Below are 17,931 nucleotides of genomic sequence, written 5' to 3'. Positions count from 1 at the left end.
GCGGAGAAGTTCATGCAGCAGGTGATAGCCATTTCTCATGCATTTCTTTCATCCTCAAGCATCATCCTTCATCTTTCTAACTTTTCCGCTATGCCGCAGTTTAAGGACATGTACGATCATGCCATCCTTCGGTTCTGCGTGGAGTTTTCTTATCAAGAAAAGGACCATAAAAAATTACTTTGAAGCTGCAGGATTTAGAGGCTCGCTTTTCCCGAGGAGATAAAGAACTGGGAGAAGTTCGGTCCGCTTTGGAAATGGTCCGGAGAAGACCAATCTTACTGTTCAGGTACTTTGTCTTGCTCATGCCCGACTTTTTATCCCGTGTTCACATATTCATTGTCTTACCCCTCTTACGTAGGTTGAGCAGAGTGGCTCGCAGATTTATCATTGAATACGGAGATCTTCGAGCTGAGGGAGCGAAATGAAATAACAGCCGGGGAGTTAGCGACATCCCAGGATCTTCTCAAGGATGCTCGTAGGGAGATTGCTGCTTTGGCCGCGGCTAAGTCCGAGGTCGAACAAAATGCTTTTACTTATCAAAAGGACACGGGCACAATACATATAATAGCTCGTGACATATTCGTAGCAGCTGGGCAGAAACTAACCCGAGCTATTGTGCATGCTAAGTCGGAGGCGAGGAGAGAGACCCTTGAGGAACTCGGGGCCAGAGGTATCGACCTATCAGCTAATCTTAAGGAGGCCTGTGCAGTGGATAAAAAACTGGAGCTTTTGATTGCCCCGATAAGGGCAAAGATAATAGTGACGAGGAGTAGTCTCCAAGTCATTTTTGTATACCTTCCTTTTCCCTATGTATGCGGCCTCCCGGGGGATGGACAGTGTAAAGATGTTTTTCTTTTTGACAATGTAGAAAAGAAGTTTATCATTCTGTCAGCCCTTCTCCTTGCCCCTTTGCTTTTGCATTTTTGCTTTTGGCCCTTCGGGGCCTACTCTCGGATCAACCGGGGCCCTAAAACTGGCCATGTCCCAAGGTTAAATCGACAGCTTCTCTCGAACCGATGTTTGTGACGTCGGGGGTCTCCTCGAGGTCCCGCTATTTTTTAAGTCATGTCGAAACTGGAGTGATTCCGCCAGTACACTCCCCTAGGAGAGGGTGATGTTAATGCGGCCAGAATTAATTGGCCTTCTTGGGTAAGTAGGGAGTTGTTGCTTTGCCCCTATATATTTGTTCATTTGTCTCTTAAGTGGCTAATTTGCTTTTCTTGATAAGGCTATCTCTTCTGCAAAGCCTAGCGCTTTGTGCTAGTCCCTTTGCTTCCCTGTTTCAAAAATTTTTGCTCGGATCCTCGCCTTTTCCCCCCTAATCTATCGTAGCCATGGCCACTACTTTGACATCTGATCATCGGGTGGAGAGGAGTCTCTCCTGTGTTCGACATTCGGTCGGTGCCAGTGATTCACCTTCGATGTCCGGAGAGTGCGGCTCGGGTTTCCCTGTATCGAGGAGGGCTATCACGCTGGGGAAACCTCACAATGTTCCGGGCCATCGAGAGAAATTGTCGAGGATCATTTCATTAGCGAGGGAGAAAAACCTCGAGATGATCAGAATAGATTGCGGATGGGGGGAAGGCGTGATTCTACAAGTACCATCCCCCGAGGAGAGCGCCATGACATATGTTGAGGGATGTTTGAGCGTATACACTCATTTTTTGCTCCGGGTTCCCGAACCGGGTCGTGCTTGATTTCTATCGAAGATATCAAGTAACGTTGGCACAGGTTCATCCTTCTCTTTGGCAAATAGTGCAGGCGATAAGATATTTTGTCGATAAAGATGTAATAGAATTTACCCTCAGCCACCTCGTGATATTGTATGGGCCATTGCGCTACCGGGGCCTGATTTCTCTTCAGCGTCGATCCACCCGAGCTCCTATAATTAGCAGCGAGGAGGATAAGGACTGTGGATAGATGAATCGGTTCGTTCGGATACGAACGACCGATGTTATCCCTGGAGAATTTTTGTTGTTTCTTGAGAAATGGAACATCACACGTAAGTGCTTCATATGAACTGTATTCGTTTCAACCTGAGGTTGGATCCGTAACGATATCTTTCTGTTCTTTATTTGTAGCAGCTCATTGGTTGCCCGGAGAGGTCCCTCATTTAGCCAAGTGGTCTCATAAGCTGGCAGCTTGCTCGATTTATGATAGGCGCCGGTGGCGAGATCTGTCAAAAGGGAGATGGGAGGCAAAGCACCATGGTAGGTGACCGACGCTCTGCCTCCTAAGGAATGGTGTCTTTCTTGCTGGCTTATTTTATTTATCTGTCGCATGTGCCGGGAGTCCTTTCGAGTCGAGGCCGTGTCCCCCTAGGGAGAAGGAGAGGTTGCTGGTCTCAGGATCAAGGAGTGCGAATAAAAGGAAAGATGTTCTGGGGCGCGGAAAGGCTTCTATTGAGGTGACTTCTTCGCAGCGGTTAAGGAGAAGTGATTCGGTCGATCGACAACTTTCTGGGAGTGGCACGCCATCGGACATTGCTTTGGCCTTTGGCGAGGCTCAGCGTTTTGGCCTTATGGTGAGTTTCGACTGCTGTAATAATGTTTCGGCCCTGCGCTCTTCTTCTTTTTCTTTATCTAGGTTTCTTTCATATGCTTTTGACAGGCTTAAAGCCGAGCTGCTTTGTTGCGAGGCCCCATTGCGGGAGGCTCTGGATAGGGAGAAATCCCTCAAGCTTCTTTGTGCGGCAAAGGAAAGTGAGCTCGTCTCCTTACGGCATGAAGTGGACCGGAGCCGAGCCTGGGAGGTCCTCCTGGAGAAACAGGTACCCTGCATTTCATGCTGGCTTGCACTCCTGTTCTATCGTAGCGTCTTGATGTTTTGCTATTTCAGTTGAAAGACAAGGCGGATGAGCTGGGACAACTCTGGGGCGAGGCTGGCTGAGTCAAATGCGAATTCACTAAGTTGCAGGCGCATGTGAGTGCCCATTTTGCAGCCAAAAAGAGGGCTCAGGCCGCGACTTATGCTCTTGAGGTGCAAATCCAGACCGTCCATGCGAATGATTCTGCTCGGGCGAAGATGATCGCAAGGCTTTCATCCGAGCTTTCGAAGGCAAAAATCGAGATGGTGAATGTCCGGGCTGAGGTTGTGATGAGCAATACCAGGATGAGACAGAAAGTGGCGGCCTATTCAAAAAAAGCTGCCGTTGTTAAAGTTGAGCTGAAAAGGTCCCTCGATCGTGCAAGCAATAACAAGGAATATGTGAGGTGCAGATCCCAGAGGGAAATCCTTGAGTAGATTCATGCCAGGGGCTTCGATCTCTTGGGGGAGATCGAGCAAGCCAAAGGAAAGGAGTATAATTCCAAGTTCTTTCTATCTGATGTCGAGGACGGTGAGGAGGAGTCTACCGGGCCATAGTTGTCGAAAGGGGGAACGTCTATTTCCTGCCTTCTTCTTTGCGTATATAGCTTTCATAATATGTCGTAGGTTGAGATTGTGCTTCACCACCGATATGTAAAAATAAGAGGGGGGAACCCCGCAATTTGTATCTTCTATACTCTTGTTCGTCGGGATTTCAATCGGGTCGATTCGACCTTTGGATTGACAAAAACCTCCGAACCTACAATATGGCCCCGATGTTTACTAGGTCGTCGATAGTGGCTTTTAGTTTTTTCCCTTAAGCCTGCATACTTTAACAATCTTCGGGTTCAGTCTTCGATTTGGGATCCAACTCGAGCTCAATTTACCCTCGAGTTTTATGTTTGCATGGGCTGGCGATAATGGCTCTTACGCCTTGGGTCGGAGCGACCTTTTATGTATGTGACTCGTAGGCATGTATAGTTAACTATTTTGGATCCGGTCTTCGAATCGGGTTACGGCATGAGCTCATTTTAATGCTCAAGTTTTCAATTTTCAAGCTGGCGATCGTGGCTCTTATGTTGTTGGTCGTTGCAACCTTTTAGTGTGTGGCCTGGAGGCTCATTTGGCTGGTGACAATGGCTCTTATGCTTTTGCCCGTGGGCGTATTGTAGGCTTTGTTTTCCTCTTGTTAAGGTCTTTTTGAAATAATTTTGCCTGACCCATTGTCAGTTCGGGAAGAACCTCGATTTCAAGTCATTAGCGGTGATGTTCGAGCACCTCGGAAGGTTTTTAGCTCATAGGCTAAGTAGCTCAAAGCCCTGTGATTTGGAGCTGACATGGTCGAAGCTTGTTTGCTTGTTGATGGAAGCCTATTTTAACGGGTTCTTTTCGAAGTAGGTTCAAAGTAATGGCCTGCGTTTTTGTTAGCGATGGTCGGGCATCCCCGAGTCGTGTCAATTTGGCTACAACAGCTGTTTTGACCGTAGTCATATGTGTTTGGCCGGAGTCATTTTTTTAATCCCGAGTGATAGTTTAGGCGTCTACACCAAGGGTATGCCCTTTCGGGATTCTTACAAATGCGACGTATAGCCTAAACTTTGGGATTGAGTTTTACACCTGTAGTAAGGTCTTACAAATTTTCATGCATGTTGAGGTCTTACCTGTTAAGGTCTTACAGTTTGTCATGCCTGTTGAGGTCTTACAGTTTGTCATGCCTATTGAGGTCTTACAGTTTTTGTTGCTACGTGAAATAGATCTTGTTATCCCGAGTCTGCCTACTCGGGGTCTTACGGCCTCGGGTTTTCCAGTGTACGGCGATTGGCGATAGTCTCTGAGTCATCGAGTTTGCTTAGGCTCGAAGGCCGTTATTCGTGAGTCGAAGTTACCTTGTTGGGGCCTTATAAGCTTGAAGTTCCGACCCTGGGGTCGTGCGGGTGCCAAATTGTTGACGCTAAGTCTCCGAGTATTTCGGGACGCATTTGGTGGAGGGACCCCTGCCATGAGCATGCTGAGATTTCCTTTTCTGGAGTATGAGATGCTGAAAGATGTTCTTTATTGCTTGGCGTAAATACATTTTGTTTCGTTGTTGTAAGCTTGGCCCGCACGGGTGCGTCTCCTTGGACCATTAGGTCTGGTACATCATTTCCTATTGGAGCCTCGAATGTCCCGTAGGCTCATTGAATCCTTTTTGGAAAGTGCGTGGGTGTTGCCTCATTAAAAAATTCTACTGGTAAAAACCCGTTTCGAGATAAAAACCGATCAAAGGAAAAGAGTGCAACAGATGCTTTGAAACCTTAGGGTCTTCAAGATGGAGTGGCATCCCGATTGCCTTGGTCGCTGTCCAGCGCAAGAGTTATCGTGAAGTAGAAGATAGAAAGAGGGAGAGGTGATTATACCTTGGTCGCGACGACGCTTTCGAGTTCTAGCGCTTGTTTGGCGGTTTCTAGGTGGTCCTCTATTTGGATGCGTCTGGGGTGACCATCAAAAAATCGTGTGGATGACACGTTGGGGCTCGTCTACTTTGTTCCTTTTGGTTGTTTCTCTTTCTCGGGATTGGTTTTTAGACCGATTGCTGAGAAATTCACGAAGGTGCCTGTTATCGAGTAGTCGGGCCACTTCCTCTCGGAGTTGCCTACAATCCTCGGTTCGGTGCCCGTGCGAGTTGTGAAACTCACAAATCAAATTATAGTTCTTTTGGGAAGGATCCGAGTGTACTAGTCTGGGCCATCTGGCATCCCTGATTTTGCTAATGGTGAACACGATGTCCGACACATCGAAGTTGAAGTTGTACTCTGATAGGTGGGGTGCTTCTATTGGCCCCGCGTACCCGTCGAATCCACCTCTGTTGAGAGGTCCCCGAGGGTTCTGTCTTTGGTTTACCAATCGGTCGTAACAAGGTGGATTGCGCTTTGGAGCGTTTCTCTTATTATCGGGGTATGGCTGGTACCTCTCTTTATTTGATCTTGGCTCCTACGCCAAGAGCCTGCTCGGGTATACTGAGCCCGAAGGGGCTCCCAGCTAGTCATCCTCGACCCTGATCTTTGACTGGTATCGGTTATGGACGTCCGACCAGGTTATGGCGGGATACTCGATCAGATTTTCTTTTAGCTGCCTTGATGCCACCGAGCTTCGTTCATTCAGGCCTTGAGTGAAGGCCTGCACTGCCCAGTCATTAGAGACCGAGGGTAGCTCCATTCGTTTTGTCTGAAAACTAGACACTAATTCTCACAGCATTTTGTTCTCCCTCTGCTTAATCTTGAATACGTCGGACTGCCTTGTTTCTACCTTGATGGCACTGATGTGCGACCTTACGAAGGAGTCCGCTAGCATGGCGAATGAATCTATGGAGTTGGGAGCTAGGTTGTGGTACCACATCATGTCCCCCTTCGGGAGCATTTCTCCAAATTTCTTCAGTAGGGCTGACTCGATCTCATCATTTTTTATGTTGTTAACTTTCACTGCGCACGTATAGGCAGTGATGTGTTCGTTGGGATCCGAGGTCCCATTGTATTTTTGGAGTTCTGGCATTCAGAACTTCTTTGGAATGGGTTTCAGAGTCGCTCCCTCTAGGAACGGCCGTTGCATGATCTTCCTCGAATCTACGCCTTTTAGGACCGGGGGTGCGCCCGAGATTTGGTCAACTCTGAAGTTATAAGTTTTGACCTTCTTATCATTAGTTGCTATCATTTTCTCACCTGACTCGATCCTTTTGGTGAGATGCTCCAGCATTTTCGGGATGGTAGGATCGGCTACCAATCCGTCGTTGCTTGACCTCTCTGGTACCCGTTCGGCTAGGGGAGTAGTTTCCGGCGCTACTATGCTGGAGTCTTCGGATGGCTTTGTAACTGAGCGATATCCAACTGCTGTGTCTGCAATATTTCAAAAATTCATGAAGACTAACTTCTTGTGCTTCCCGAGTCGGGGTTTTTTGGGCTTCCAGTTGGTCGTCATGTTCTTTCCTTCTGTCGGTGTGTGAGGTTTCGTTGACCTGTTGTGCATCCTGTGAATCTGCGTCCGCCAGAATCGGTCTTGGCGCGTTATCAGGATATTGTGGTTGCGTTCCAACAGCCAGAATAGCCACGCCAATTTCCCCATGGTTTTCGAGGTTGTCGTTCTCGACTCTGTTTACCAAGATAGACATTTTGATCTAAATTAAAGATCTCGAGCAAGAAAAAACGTGAAAGATAACTTGTGTTTAATTCATGTTAGTTGGCTTTGAAATTGGCCTAATCAATTTTTTGTATCCTTAAAGGAATTTTTCAAGTACTGCCTTAACTTACTATCACTAGACAACATGCCTATAGGAACTCAAGAGTCCGTTTAAAAAACTATTCACTGTTTTACTACATCAACATAGTTATCATGCTCTTAGAACATCACTGTTCCGCGTTTAGGAAAGCTTATAGGCGATTTTAAATTCTGCAACTCTGAAACAGTATTTTTGCTACTTAAAGATGTTTAGATGTAACAGGTTCAGATCAGTAGGCAAGTTGAATAGGATCTTTCACATACTGTCTTATTTCAACACTATATAACCCCTGCTCACCTAGATATCATGTTCTAGGATTTTCTCTTAAGTATTTGAATGATGTTTAAAGACGTGCACTTATTTGTTATGTTTGAGGAGGTAACTATGACCCTATAACTTGTTTCATTAAATACAGTCCTAATTGTTCTTGATTGACACCTAGATTTTTATCCTTTAAATCCTTAGGAAAGTCTAGAACTGTCCAAAGAATAGAGCCTAAAATACCTCCAGGGCCACGAAGAAGGGACGGGTAGTGCACGCATAGGGCATTGTCAAGGTTGCTAGAACGCTTTAGGCTATGACCAAGGGGAGGGACTAGGGTAGAAAGGGATATGATGACTACGCGCTAATGTCACGTGTAGCCTCTCATTGAGGAGTGTTTACCAGATATTGCATGGGGTGATCCTGTAGGCTAACCAACCTAGGACCCCTCCTTCCCAAATCCCCTTTGCTTAAACTTTACTTTTCTATATGAGCACAGTTTGTTCAAGTCTTTCCTTTGTTTTATTTTTTGAGTCATGTAATGTCCAAAACCTGCCCTTATTTGTAATTATGTGTTTAAAGTTATTTATTTGTTAATGGACTAGTTCATAAGTATAATTCGGCCGGGACCCACCGTTGTGGAACGCGAGGGGTGCCAACACCTTCCCCTCAAGGTTATTTCGAGCCCTTACCCTAATCTATGGTAATGCAAACTAGTTACATGAGTTAATTACTCTGGGTGCCCTAACGCACCTTAATCCGTTAGGTGGCAACTCTTCAAATACACAAACTCTCAAAAGGAAATGAGTTATTATCCCCATGAATGTCGAAACCCGGACTTTTCTCCGCGGAGGAAAAAAAAGGTGTGCGACAGCATGACGACTCTACTGGGAATACCTTTAGTCTCTTACCATAATGAACTTATTTTGTGAATTAGTCCAAGCATGCTCTATCCCGTACTCTTTCCCCCCTTATTTGAATATAACTGTCTATTTTCTTTAAAGCATTTATGATTCTTTTATTCCCGACACTGACTCGTCTCTTTGTTTACCTTTTCTGTAACTGTATTTCAATTAATACTGTATTTATTTTTCCTATGTGAAAATACCTAACTACATGCTATTAATTGCTGCATAAATTATGTTCCACATCATATTCCACTCATGCGTATCAAATCCTATAGCAACGCTTAATGAGTGGTTGCGCTCTTCCTATTTATTACCCTTAAATTCGCAAAGGCTTATTTGCGGTAAAACCAGTCGATCAACGGTGCAGTCGATGGTTCCGTGACTTTCCTCCTCAAGTTGTCCGCTTGAGGGTACCAGTCTAAAACCCCATAGTAACCTTACTCTGATCGAAATTCTGCATGCATCATGGTCAAACCTAGTCGGATCAATTATGTTGTCGACATAATGATCCTTTAAGATAAACCTTATCCAAATTCCACCGGGGTTTCGATAATCCCAACTGACACAACCACTTTCTGTGCATTAATTTGGATAACTAAATACCAATATGCTAATCATGAATGTGTAAATAGTCGAGTCTGGTGGGGGAGAAAGGTATAACCCTTTTGTTTTGCAGAAAATGAGGTACGAGGTCCCCAACTTTGGTATGGTTAGCACACCCTCACTCTTACTAGACTGGTGGAGAATCTTCCATAAAGTGACCAAATCAATGAATGGAAAGAGAGGGCCGTCAAGTCTAGCGAAAAGCTGGAATTTCTGGAATACAGTCTGATAGAATTGGAAGGAAAAGTGAGGAAGAGAGTCACTGACTGCTAAAACACTGAGGGGAACGAAGGAGAACATTTGGCAAAGGAATTCTCACTGATGAACCTACACGGGCTGGAGGATTTGATCGATAAGAGCATTCAGCCTAAGGAAGGTCCTTCTGGGACCAAATAGGCTAGATTTATTTATTTTCTTGAAATGTAATAAGGCCAAGTGCCAGTAGTGACTTAATTTTCTCTATTATGTTAGTGTCGTTTGGGATTCGTCTATTTTTACATTATGAAATGAAGAATTTATTGGCATTTAAAGTTCTCCAAATTTATTTGTCGCTAGGCCTACCTCGGGTACAACGAGACTCCCAAATTAGGACACGAATTTATATTTCCGCAATATATGTTTAAATACTGCAAACATTTCAAAATCCTCACTAACTTGTTACCTTTTTTTGCTTATTTTTTATTATTCCCATCCCCTTAGGTTGGTTCACTCATACTGGCCTCGTCAGCATACCACACCAGATCTAGAGGTCCCCCCCTCCTCCTCCAAGCAATACAAAAGGTAGAGAAAAAGCAAAAATGGACGACATAAGTGGTATCCGAAAAGAGAATGTTGAGAACGCGGAAACCTCAGATGGTCGTAGTACTCTGGCCCCAAATGATCTAGTCCTGAGATTGGAACAAAAGATATTGGAATTGCAAGGAGAACTTGAGCAGGTTCACAACTTGGCAAACTTGTCACTCACCTTGAATGTCCCTGACATCAACCAACAGAACACAAAGAATCCAATACCTCCCAAAAACACACAAAACCAACATCCACAAAATCCTCCTGCACCAAATCAATACGCAACTCCACCCCAAAATCTCAATCCATTGCCAATACTGACTCTGCCACAACATCACCATCACCCAACTAAGTACCCACCAATAACCATTTACCACACTCCCCAAAACACACCACAACCCATTCCCTATCCACCAACGACCATCACTATGCCCAAGTTCCTTGCACCCATCAAAGCAACCCTATATACGTAGAAATTGTGCCTCACTCCATCCAACCCATATCCTATGCACTGGAATCCTCCAAAAAGGACCTGCTAATTAAAAACATGTCTAAAGAACTTAAGAAGTTGACAAGCTAAGTTCAAGGTGTCGAAGGCGGCAAAGAAATATAAGGGTTGAATTATGAATACCTATGCATACAACCGGATGTAGAACTGCCAGAAAGATACAAACCTCCCAAGTTTGAGATGTTCGATGGCACAGCTGATCCCAGAGTCCATCTGAGGACCTATTGCGACAAACTTGTTGGGGTCAGGAAAGACGAAAGATCCAAATGAAACTCATTATGAGGAGTCTTACTGTGGATGCTTTGTCCTGGTACATTAGCCAAGATCCCAAGAAATGGTCCAATTGGGTAAGTATGGCGTCAGATTTCATGGACCGAAATAGGTTCAACACAGAGAATGCACCAGATGTTTTCTACATTCAGAATCTTAAAAAGAAACCCACAGAAACCTTCCGTGAGTATGCTACTCATTGGAGGTCGAAAACGGCCAACATCATGCCATCTTTGGACGAGGAACAGATGAACAAGTTTTTCGTCAGAGCACAGGATCCACAATATTATGAAAGGTTGATGGTGATCGAAAATCATAAATTCTATGATATCATCAAACTCGAAGAAAGAATCGAAGAAGGAATCAAGAGCGAGATGGTGACAAACTTTGAGGCATTACAGGGCACAAATAAGGCATTACAATCAGGCGGCATATCAAAGAAGAGAGATGGTGCTGCAGTAATGGTGGCCCAAGGCCCGAAATCTCCACTTACATATCTAACACCTCCACTTACATATCAAACACCTCCACCCACATATCAAACAACTCCACCCACATATCAAACACCTCTACCCATGTACCAAGCACCGCCACCCACATATCAACCCTCATCTCCCAGATATTCTCAATCAGCCACTGTCCACCATACCTATAACTCCAACCATCCCATTTCCAATCACTTCTAACTCGCCAAAACTTTTCGAGACCAAGACCCAATTTTGATCACAAGCCACCCAGACAATACACCGCCATTGCTGAGCCTATCGACCAGTTGTATGAAAGGTTGAAAGTCGCGGGTTACGTCACTCTTGTTCCCGCTGTGGCATTATAAAACCCATCCCAATGGGTCAATCCGAACAAAACTTGTGCGTACCATTCCGGTATGAAGGGGCATACCACTCCTGAGTGCCGAACATTGAAGGATAAGATCCAGATGCTGATTGACAACAAGGTCATACAGGCGAAGGAAGTTGCACCTAATGTCCGCAACAACCCCTCCCTGATCATATAGGTGATGATGTACATGTGATAGAGACGAACGAAGAATGGGACCCTGAGGAGTCGATTGGTCTTATTCGAGAAGGTGATGACTTTAAAGTTGTAGTAACACTTACTCCTATTGTGGTACAGACTCAGTCACCAATCGAGGTTGAGGTAACTGTATCAGTTCCATTCGAGGTGGAGGTGGCTCCGCCTGCAGCCACCACCGCTCCATTTGAAGTAGAAGTGGCCACACCTTTCACTGTGATAGTATCAACCACACCTCCATTCAACTCAAAAGCAATAACCTGGGATTATGTTGCCGAGGCTCGGCGAAAAGGGAAGGCCAGGGTAGAAGAATCTGATGCTGCACAAAGAATGACCAGGACTGGAAGAGTCTATACACCCGAACATTTGGGAGGTTCAAGTAAAGATGCTACTACCAGGCAGCCTATCATTGAGACAGGGCCGGATGACCTGTGGAGGAAAGTACAAGCAAAAGCGTATTCTGTCGTTGGCCATCTGAACAAAACCCCAGCTCAGATATCTATCCTATCATTGTTGCAAAACTCAGAGGCACATAAGAACGCTTTAATCAAAGTACTAAGCGAGGCTTATGTACCCAATAACATTAGTGGCAGAGAAATAGCCAATATGGTGGGGCAAGTATTGGAAAGTCATAAGATTATCTTCCACGAAGATGAGCTACCGCCTGAGAGGTTGAACCACAACCGAGCATTACATATTACAGTGCAATTTGAAGACAAATTCATTGCCAGGGTCTTGGTAGATGGAGATTCAAGCCTCAATATTTGTCCGTTGGACACTCTGAAAAGGTTGGACAAAGGTTTTAATGAAATACGGGTAGGAAGTGTGAACGTGAAAGCTTTTGATGGGTCCCAAAGGGCCACGATCGGGGAAATCAACCTTTACTTGTAGATGGGGCCAACTTGGTTCGATGTCGAGTTTCAGGTGCTTGACATACCATCCTCATATAATCTTCTGTTGGGCCGACCATGGATCAATGCCGCTGGAGCTGTGCCTTCCACACTACATCAAGTCATGAAATTTGAATGGAATCGTCAGGAGGTGATCATTCACGGAGATGGGAGTAACCCCATTTACACTAGTCAAACCATCCCGGCTATTCGACATAGAAGAAGGCTAGGAGGGGAAACTTATCATCACATTGAACGGGTCAATGCCGTCGAGAAGGATAAATGGTGGAGCAGTAAAATAGAAAGCATATTGGCCTGGTCTGGATATGAACCCAGCAAAGGGTTGGGAAAGAACCTCCAAGGTATCACTAAACCAATATAGCAAAAAATCATGGTACCGCCTTTGGGCTCGGATACCAGTACATATGGCAAGAGTATAGAAATTGGTCGCCTCCTTGGCGTGGACCGTACTACCCTCTCGAGAAACCAGTGCCACCTCTAGAACAAGATTTTCACCAAGCTGATACGATATGGGGGATTACAGAAGAGGAAGCACTCGCTGGGTTGAAGAATTTGTTCTTGGATGATGAGGACATGGACTGTAGTGCAATAATTGAGGCGGAGGAAGAAGAAGGCCTCACCATTCAGACCATAAAGAAGAGAGCCATTCTTAGGAACTCAACTGCCATACCATCCCGAGCCCGCCGAGTCCCTAGGTAGCTTGGCAGATTTTATTTTATAGCCATTATAGGCATTTAAGATTTCCAGCAATTTTGTTTTAAGATTTACTTGTTTCAAAATAAATGCTCGATTCACCGAGCCATACTTGTCTAAATGATCTTTTGGTTTTAATCAAATGCATTTGCCCTTTATTATTCATTACTATTTTACACTTTTCTTTCTACAACATTATTAATACTTTTCCTGATGAACCCGTGACTGTGACATGTAATGAGGCAACACAACATGAGGATAGTGATTCAGACGAAGAAGATAAGATACCCGAGGAAATTGTCTGGGAGGTTGAAAATTTTGAGAATAAGCCTAAGTCCAATCTGCACGAAACCGAAGCAGTAAATTTGGGAGACGCCGAGACCGTCAAGGAGACTCGCATCAGCATTCATTTGTCACTAACAGAGAAGGAAGAGTACATCCATTTACTGAAGGAATATGAGGACATTTTTGCATGGTCATATGATGACATGACCGGTTTGAGCACGCCCATGGTGGCTCACAAGTTGGCTACTAATCCTATGTCCAGAGCTTTCAACAAAAGGGTCAAACTAAGGCAATTTGCACCAGATCAGTTGGTGCTAAAGAAGATCTTCCCACACCAAGATTAAGCCAAAAGGAAATTCTCTCCCAGCTGGCAAGGTCCGTACATGGTTCGCAGGGTGCTGACAAGAGGAGCACTCATACTTGCAGAAATGGATGGAGAAATCTGGCCAAAACTAATCAATTCAGACGCAGTTAAGAGATACTATACTTAGATTATTTACATTTTTTCATCTGATGTAATTGGACTACGCTTGACCTGATTCCCATTTAAGAGGGTATACGTAGGCAACCTTATGGGTTCGGTCATATCATAATAAAATTTTTATTTCCCCCAAGGTCAGAAACTGGGCAAGTCCAGCCAATGCCTACATGTGTCAAATGGTCAGTAATCAGTTAAGAAACTGGGGCAGAATTTTGAGAAGGATTCTCAAAATTTTCAGCAGGATCCATTATCCGCAAACAACTGAAGGATCATCTACTAAACTGGGATAGAATTTTGAGAAGGGCCCTCAAAATTTTGACATAAGAGAGCTTCAATGCCTTTGAAACGTGTTACAGTCACTAGTTCATCTAAAGGTATCAATATATTTATGAAATAACTCTATTTTTATCAATAATTGCATATTTTTCAAGAAACTCTATTCGCATAACAGTCAGGTATCACCCAGGGGAACTCAAAGGGCTTTCAGAACGGAGCAAAGCAAAGACAGCCGATAGAAGCACGAACCAACGTCCCCCTCACAGAACTTACAATTTTTCTTTGAATGCAGGCATATCTTACGTAGCAATAACATCCACAAAGACATACACATAACAAATTCGCTATCAATCAGGACATCAGACACCAAATATACCTCCAGCTAAGACATGTACTACTCTTATTTGCTACCTGCTCTCTGCATGAGGCTAATCCTTGCCTTCATACTTGCATGAGGCTAATCCCTGCCTCCCTATCTTGCATGAGGCTAATCCTTGCCTCCATACTGGCATGAGGCTAATACCTGCCTCCCTATCTTGAATGAGGCTAATCCTTGCCTCCAAACTTGCATGAGGCTAATCCCTGCCTTCCTATTTTGCTTGAGGCTAATCCTTGCCTCCATATCTGCATGAGGCTAATCCTTACCTCCTTATTTGCATGAGGCTAATCCCTGCCTCCATATTTGCATGAGGCTAATCCTTGCCTCCATATTTGCATGAGGCTAATCCTTGCCTCCACACCTGCATGAGGCTAATCCTTGCCTCCATATTTGCATGAGGCTAATCCCTGCCTCCCTATTTGCATGAGGCTAATCCTTGCCTCCATATTTGCATGAAGCTAATCCCTGCCTCCATATCTGCATAAGGCTAATCCCTACCTCCATATTTGCATGAGGCTAATATTTGCCTCCCTATTTCCATGAGGCTAATCCTTGCCTCCATATTTGCATGAGGCTAGTCCCTACCTCCACATTTGCATGAGGCTAATCCCTGCCTCCATACTTGCATGGGGCTAATCCCTGCCTTCATATTTGCATGAGGCTAATCCTTGCCTCCATAATTCCATGAGTCTAATCCTTGCCTCCACACCTGCATGAGGCTAATCCTTTCCTCCATATTTGCATGAGGCTAATCCCTGCCTCCCTGTTTGCATAAGGCTAATCCTTGCCTTCATATTTGCATGAGGCTAATCCCTGCCTCCGTACTTGCATGGGGATAATCCTTGCCTCCCTATCTGCATAAGGCTAATCCCTGCCTCCATATCTGCATGAGGCTAATCCCTACCTCCGTATCTACATGAGGCTAATCCCTGTCTCTACACCTGCATGGGGATAATCCTTGCCTCCATATCTGCATGAGGCTAATCCTTGCCTCCCCATCTGCATGGGAGTAAGCACTATCCCTCTTTACACGAATATTGCTCTATTTCTAGTACTATTTATTTTCTTTTCAATCGGGCTAATCTCTGCCCTCCATTTCAAAAGACTAAGCCTTGTCTTGTTAACATCATGAATATTGCATATCATGGGCTGAAATATCGCCAATCTATCTAAAGGAACCATAGTCTAAAAGGCGTCATTCTCATAGTAGGAAGACATCATGCCATGGCCTGAGGATCCCTCAAATTTGCGTATCATTATTCAAAGGTGTCATGGTTCGGAGGCACCATTTGTCATGGCCCGAGAACATCATTTCATGGCCCATGAATCCATCACTAAATAATTCATGGCCCAGGACGTCATGGTCCAAGGATGCCATCTTTAATTGTCCAAAGACAACCTTCATGGTCCAAAGGAAATCTGCATCATGTTTAAATTTTCGCAAATACATGTTTGTAGCATCTTTTATCTGCAGTAACCAGCAAGCAACCGCTATCCTAGCAGGAGTGATCTCGCTCCAGTCCCTTCAACTATCTCAAACCTTAACCGCTCACCATAGCCGCTTCGACACCTTGTGTCCGTTCTTGCAATGACTTCATCGACATATTCCGCCGATGAATCCAGAACTACACATGGCCTGATTCCTATAAAACCAGGGATATGTAGGCAACTCGAAGACCAAAGTCCAGCCTCTATCTTTCAAAAATATCCCGCCCGATCAAAATTGGCCATCATTTCTTTACCCGAAAACACTTTCATCCTTCCCGGGTAAAGAGGGGCAGTTATTGATACCCAATTTTTTCCTATATATTTTTAATACATAAATATTATTTCAAAATAGCATATATGAATATATAAGCATGCATAAGCTTTTTTATAATTTTTAAAGGCTTCAAATTAATTTATTTCCTCCCTTTTTACTCATAAAATCTCCAATAATTATCCTTCAAATTATTTTGTGGTTATTTAGCCATCTAAATTTCATATTTACGCCAAAATACTATTAAAATATTTTTAGTGTATTTTTATAATTGCATTTGCATTTTTAAAGTCAATTTGCATATAATTGCAATACTAGCCCTATTAAGACATAATTATGTTATTAAAGCATAAAAGAGTCTTTTATATTTTTAAATTGCTAAACAACTATTTTAATAATTTTTAGTACATGAAATATTTTTTAGAAATCATTTTATTATTTTTATAAATTGTATAGTAATGAAAGTGGCTATTTAAAACTTAGCCAAATTTATTTCAATTTCAGCCTAAATTCAACCCAACTCAATCCCAATACCCATTCCAATTTCTAATTAAATTACCCGACCCAGGCCCTAAATACATTTACCCGACCCAGACCCCCCTTAATTTTGGTTGTTGATCTCCGAGATCAACGGCCCGGATTTACCCTTTCCTAATTAAACTAGACTATACCCCCCAAACCTAATTCATTTCACCACCTCCCTTGCCGCCCTAAAATCCTTTCTGCTCTCAAAACACTCTCAACGTAAACCCTAATCTTCAAATGCCGACCTCCCATCTCTGGCCATCTCCGGTGACCTCTCATTATCTCTCAAGCCTCCAATGGATTTTCTTATGTCATTCTTGCCTTCTCTAACACTCTCAAGGGGCCAGGGCCATGCCAACTTGCATCTAGGGTTCATCTCCTGCGTGTTCCCGGCTATTCCAGTGTGATTTCAAGCGAAATCATTCTATATTTGCTATGATCTATGGGTTTCTAGACAGGTTTTTTCATCTATGTATTGGTCTATTTTGAAACACCTAATTTCTTTTCTATACAGATCTAGGACGATTTGGGTTTGTTTCTTGAGTGCTTTACATTATCCTTGATATTCTTTATGAAAATCATATGATTTTTAATGTTTCTTCACCTTTAGGGGTTTCAGTATTTCTTTTAAAAAAACTTTGTTTAAATGATTCTTTATGTTTAAACTTCTATTTCTCACATATTTTGACTGATTCTATGAGTCTACTACAGCCTTAACTCGCATATGCTGAAAGCCCTAATTTTTCAAGGTTCTTCGTTTGGTTTGTGAGTATTAGCATGACTGACCGATTCTTGTTTTGAGTTTTTGTGCTTTCTCGTGAATGTCTTACCTTGATACGCTTCTACTGAGTTTCTTAGTCTAAACTTTCACTGATTCTATGTGCTTGTGTTCATCTTGACTGTTCACATCAAGACTTGCATCTTTCTCATCGAATCAGTATTGTTTAACTTTTATGTGTCGATTCTTGACTATCCATGTTTTACATTATTTATTTGCTAAACATGCTGACTCTTTTCATGACTTTCTCTTTGATTGAGCTATGTAATATTCTGAATTCCTTATTTCTTGGGTTGATTTGAACACTTTCCCTTAAATATTCGATTCTTACCTTTCTATTCAATTTGATTGATTTGCTTGCCTTAGTTAATTTTCCCTTACCTTGTCTGCATTGTTACTTGATTCTTACTGATCATTTCCTTAAC

The sequence above is a fragment of the Nicotiana tabacum genome, chromosome 3, assembly GCF_000715075.1.
Source record: "Nicotiana tabacum cultivar K326 chromosome 3, ASM71507v2, whole genome shotgun sequence".
Lineage (NCBI taxonomy): Eukaryota > Viridiplantae > Streptophyta > Magnoliopsida > Solanales > Solanaceae > Nicotiana > Nicotiana tabacum.
Note: the sequence above shows the minus strand (reverse complement) of the source record.